The sequence below is a fragment of the Phyllostomus discolor genome, chromosome X, assembly GCF_004126475.2.
Source record: "Phyllostomus discolor isolate MPI-MPIP mPhyDis1 chromosome X, mPhyDis1.pri.v3, whole genome shotgun sequence".
NCBI lineage: Eukaryota > Metazoa > Chordata > Mammalia > Chiroptera > Phyllostomidae > Phyllostomus > Phyllostomus discolor.
Window position 1 is genome coordinate 103,113,630 of NC_050198.1, and position 6,000 is coordinate 103,119,629.

At 39.7% G+C, this 6,000-nt stretch overlaps 1 protein-coding gene across 2 annotated transcripts in view; it reads right to left on the bottom strand.

Annotated features, from left to right (window-relative positions):
- HDX (highly divergent homeobox) overlaps nt 1–4,987 on the bottom strand; it is a 119,609-nt gene extending 114,622 nt beyond the window's left edge. For both annotated transcript variants that reach the window (XM_036016491.1, XM_028522727.2), the window contains exon 1: nt 4,839–4,987. The gene's annotated coding sequence lies outside the window, so the exon portion shown is untranslated. The remainder of the gene's footprint in view (nt 1–4,838) is intronic.
- Nucleotides 4,988–6,000: the final 1,013 nt, after the last annotated feature.

Genomic DNA, 6,000 nt, shown 5'->3' on the forward strand with positions numbered 1-6,000 from the left:
TCATCAAAATAAAAAAAAATTCTTCATGGCTAAAGAAAACATAAGCAAAATGAAAAGGGAACCAACTGTATGGGAACTATTTGCCAATAATACCTTAGACGAAGTTTTGATCTCCAAAATATATAAAAAACTCACATGACTCCACTCCAGAAAGACAAACAATCCAATTTAAAAATGGGAAGGACCTTAACAGACACTTCTCCAAGGAAAACATACAGTGTCCAGAGACATATGAAAGGATGCTCAGCATCACTAGCCACCAGAGAGATGCAAATTAAAACCACAATGAGATACCACTTCACCTCAGTTAGAATGGCCATCATAAACAAATCAACAAACAACAAGTTCTGGAGAGGTTGTGGAGAAAAGAAAACCCTAGTGCACTGTTAGTGGGAATGCAGACTGGTGCAGCTACTGTGGAAAACAGTATGGAATTTCCTCAGGAAACTAAAAATGCAACTGCCTTTTGATCCGGTAATTTCACTGCTGGGATTATACCCTAAAAATCCTGAAACACCAATTCAAAAGATTCTATCCATGCCAATGTTCATAGCAGCACAATTTACAATAGCCAAGTGCTTGAAGCAACCTAAGTGCCCACCAGTAAATGAGTGGATCGAAAAACTGGTACATTTACACGATGGAACACTATGCAGCAGTAAGAAAGGGGGAGCTCCTACACTTTGCAACAGCATGGATGGAGCTGGAAAGCATTATGCTAAGCGAAATAAGCCAGGTAGTGAAAGACAAATACCATATGATCTCACCTATAAGTGGAACCTAATCAACAAAACAAACCAGCAAGCAAATAGAACCAGAGACATTGAAATAAAGAACAAATGGACAGTGACCAGAGGGGAGGTGGGAGGGGATAATGATGGGGGGAAGGGGGAAGGGTTATTAGGAACATCTATAAAGGACACATGGACAAAGTCTTAGGGGGGTAGGATTGAGGGTGGGGGTGGAAAGGTTGAGGGGAGTGGTGGGGGTAAATGGAGATAAGTTTACTAGAATGACAATAGAGAAAAAAGAAAAAGAAAATGTTTCTCTTTACATTAAGTAGTACTAGCTAGGAAAAGAAAAAAAAAATTAAATTGACCTTTAGCATCTTTTAAGCATTCACTGATGATAAAATTGAACCTATAGATTCTAAATAAAATTCTTGACTGTTAAGTTTATTAATTTTACATAAATATTAAAAATAACTTCATGTTTTCTTAGAATAGTGGAGATGAGTCAAGTGTGAGGAGATTTCAGCACAACACATGCTTAGTCTATGAAGGGCAGATCTATTTGGAGAATGGGTGTCAGATAATTACTTTCATAAATGGCATAGCTATTTCATACTGAAAACATACCATTGGCAGACTAAGCTAACCAAATAACAAAGTATAATATATAAAGAAATATATTAAAACAATATATTAGTGTAGTACAAAACTTATCTCATAATTTATTTGTTCACAAAACAATCAAGAAACACTTTCACCATTACTTGGTACTTGACAATAGAAATGAATAGTGTATGGGTCTGTCTTCATGCCTTCTGCCAGTAAAGCCAGAGGAGGTCAATGCAATGATAGCTTTCTCCTAAATGACAGCTTTTCTATTAAAAATTTCTCTTCACTGAGAGAAAAAAATAAAATGTCATAGGCATCAGAGACTCAGAAAGAGAGAAGTTAGGGAGAAACAGACACACACTTTTTAAAAACTGTAAAGAGGAACCTCATTCTAGCTCTACAACCTATAACCTAATAGTTAAGAGTGCAAACGCTGCTTTAAAGTCTTATATCTACCACTCACTACTTGAGTGACCTTGAACAAGCACCATGAACAAATGGTTGTCTACATGAGAAAAGTGCCTGCCTGGGGCATATATGTAACATGTTTGCATGGCTGTTGTTAAGAACCTTTAAAAAATTGCCCCCAACTCCAAAGAAAATGAGATTAAGAAAATGTTTTCTGAAAATTTTGCCTCTCTGACAAATAATATATTTGAAGATTCTAAGGATCAACCCAATTGACATAAGTCTAGTTCTAAAATAACAGAAGACCAAGAAGGTATGACAGATGCTCTTGTAGATTTCTTTACAGATGTAAAGTATACAGTATAGTCTTATTTATTCATTTGCCATGTACCTAGATCTCTGGTTAATCCAGACAATTTTGCTACTAGTTGGCATAAGGATGACTCCATTTATTTGTGAAGACAGGTTTCAGTTTGGAAAGGTCTCAGGGTGTCAGTGACAGCTTCTGAATTTATTTAACCTTACCGGCTCCCTCCTTATGTAAAATATATCCCTCTAAATTTTTTATTATTTACTTCCAAACCAGTATGCCTAGATATAATGTACTCAGTGGAATTATATTAACACATACTCGATTTCATATTTAGAAAAATGGCTCCACTGCAAAATCAAAATTAACAACTCAAATGTCTTTATCTTGTTGGCAATAATATGACACAAAAATATAATTGCCTCTGGAAGTACAATACAATTTTAAAAGCATTATTAAATAATGTTTAAAAACACGTTTTATATACAATTTCATGCCATTTTTTAAGCAAGACTGAAAGGGTGTGTTTTAATAAAAAAACGCAAGAAGAAATGTAAATATACAACATTTGGTCAAGATTAGAAATGACTGATTTTGTAGAAATAGTATGGTGTTCATGGGAACCATTATGGGGTTTGGAGGGTGTAGGGGGAGGGGTGGGGAGAAAATACAGACAACTGTACTTGAACAACAATAAAATAATTTAAATTATAAAACACATGCAACATGCACATAAGAACAATATAAGGCAAGCTATAAGAAAGTGAGAAATATAACAAATGATGTAACAGTTCTAGCAATGTTGTACCTAACAAGGATTGGGTTAGGCTTGGAAGGCACTTATGGAGAGGTGTAACTTGAGTTAAGCTTCCAAAGTGAGTAAAATATGAATAAGCAGAAGAGAGGGCAATTTAGGTGAGAGAAGTGGTATTGATGTAACTAGCAGAGTTCTGGAGGTAGATTGTTCAGGGGGCATTAAGAAAAGTCATGCAGTGAAGAATAAAGAAAAATAGGGAACCTCTGGTACAATGAAACCAGATTATGAAGCCATTTGCACTCCAAGTGTAACTGGGCTTGGAACAATAGATTATAGAGAGCCAAGAATATTTTGGAAGAAAAATGATTTGACGAAAACAGTGTTCATGGACCATCAGCCTGATAGGATGAATTAGGGATTTGGGGCACAAAGGAAGGCTGACTAAGAAGCTCGTGAAGTGACTGGATGGGTGGTGATGAGATTTTAGTTGCAGGATAAGAGAAAAATGGTGGGAGAAGGCAGCCCTGGCTGGTGTGGCTCAGTGGATTGGGCACAGGCCTGCAAACCAAAGGGTCTCTGGTTCCATTCCCAGTCAGAGCACACGCCTGGGTTGCAGACCAGGTCCTCAGTGGAGGGCCCTCAAAGGGAAACACCCTCTCTCTCTCTTCTCCCTCCCCAGCCCTCTCAAAAAATAAATACACAAAATCTTTTTTAAAAAAAAACTATTTTAAAAGAGAGAGAAAAACGGTAGGAGAAGGGTTTCAAGGGAAAATTTACCAAGACTTGATAATCCATTAACTATGATGAGAAATGGAGAAAAATCCAGTTTTTGCTGTGAAATAGTCAAGACTTCATGATCAGGTAGTGAAGGACAATTAATAACACTACCATACAATTTGTCCACCAAGGACAAGCAGGTTGTTTCTCACAGTTGGTAAGTTTTGTAGCCCCTCTCAATGAAGGAGAGCTGGAGAAGGTGTCTCAAAATAGGATTTGATTTTCGTGGTTCTACCAGAGACACAGAGGAAGAAGAAAGAAAGACTTAGCAGCAAACCTGAAACAGAGACCAAGGCTGTGTAACAGACTATTCCAAAAAGGAAAAAAAGACAAGAAAGAAAAATGTCTTACTTTGAATCTCCACAATGGACCTCACTCTGAGTATCTCCAAAGAGTTTAAGTTTCACAATCAGTGACTGGCACCCCACATCAGAGTTCTTCGATGACTAAAAGTGTTCTTGACTTAAATAATTAGTGCTTTTTTTGTTTTCCAAATGGTTTCTCATCTCAGTAATTTCTATTCCACAAATACCTCTCTTGAGTTCTTTTAATTATTCCAAACCTGATATCTGTAGATTAAGAATTTTCCTTCTTAAACTCATCAGGCCCATTTTGGGTCTGGATATGCTCAGTAGGCCAGATTCAAAAGGAACTGACAGATCACTCTTCATCAACTGGAACTTGAAACATCACAGGGCAAACCCTTAACCCTTCCCAGATTCTTCCCAGACAGAGCTCAACCCCACCCCCTCCAAGAAACCGAAGAAGCGCCTGCGCATATTCCACGCCTATTCTCCTGGCCAAGAACTCCCCCCTCCAAGTTGTTAATGCGCAGGCGCAGCACCCTCAGTGCGTTTGAGTAGGGCTGTGAGAAATCTACTGTCCAGTGAAATCTAGAAGTGGTAGAATTCATCCCCCTCTCCCAGCACTCTTTTCTTCCGAGGCACAGGCGCCACTTCCTCCTATTCCAGGGCCAGAAGTGCGTCCCTAAAGTCGCCTTATCTCAGAGCAAGGTCCTTTGCTTTCTGGCATTGCTCACTGTATCGCTATCTTCAGCTAATTTCTACCCTCAAGCTGCCGCCAGCCTTCGCGGGGGTAGAGGCAGTTGGCTCCCCCAAAGCTGCACCAGTTTGTTGGCAGCCTCTTTAGGCCTCTGAAGCTACGGGGTGCCCACTGGGCAGAACATTAACTAGGTCCCTTTTTCGCCTTCCTTCGCCCTTCACACCCACCCTGTCTGGGTGCTTACCTCGGGTGTGGTGAGGTCACGGGAGGGATCAGAGGATCCCAGATCAAGCCACTGTTGGGCCCGGAGAATTCAGCAAGATTTTTCCTGGGTCTCCACTGCCTCCTCAGACAATGAAATCAGCGTGTCCGATCATCAATTCTCATCATGATCGTGACGTCACGAAAGACAGCGGCCAATGGGAGCCCGAGATCAGCTCTGGACAGTCCCTGGCCTCAGCCCAGAACACAAGAGTAGGGAGGAGGAGGGGAAGGGGAGTTAGCTGCTTGCTTTGGGGCTGCCTCTTCCCCACACATCTGAGCTGCGTTCAAGGCCAGGCCTCTCCGTGTGCCTCTGTTCCTGAATGGGTGTAAACGCCCAGCATCCTTGGAGTAATTATATGCCAGCCATATGAGCAGGTGTTGCCTTGTCTTCCAATTTGGGATTCACTTTCAGCAGAATTGTAGAAAGCTGCTAGAATCAAATGATCACATACAAAAATACAGTCTGTTGTGGTCAGTGTTCAATTGACAGTGTTACTCAAGTCAAGAGTGCGTTCATCGCAAGCCTTTGAATTTGTCAGTAAGGGACGGTGTATGATTTTATGTGACCTGTTTGTTGGCTATGACTACTGAGGCAAGAAATTAAAATGATGGGTTCTGGTCATCTAACCTCGATCTCTATTCCAGAAGTTACTTGAGTGATCGCCATTACACAATTACAGAAAAATCGTCAAGCCACATGTTATATCATTTAACACTCACTTGATATACTCCCAAAATTTGTTGGATGCCATGAGAAATGTAGAAATTATTGGCCCTCTGTCATTATACAACTTGCATCATTTGGAAGATAAAGATAAGTCTAGATTAAGCATTCATAACAATAAAATAAAGTGCATGATAATGTGTTCAGTCATGAGAAGTGCTACATCATTTAATAACTGAAAACATTAGTGAGGTGATGGTAGCTGGAGAAGCATTCTATGCTGTAGTTGAAATTTGAAATGGTCTTGAATGGTAGCTAAGAGAGGATGAAAAGCATTGTCATAAAGGGGAAGGAATAAGCAAAAGAAAAAAAAAAGTACAGATATGTATGATGTGAGGAGGTCCATGATGAAATCAGCCTGACAGATAGAGGGTGTATGTTGAGGACTAGTGGGGAATACAATAGGCTGATAATAAAA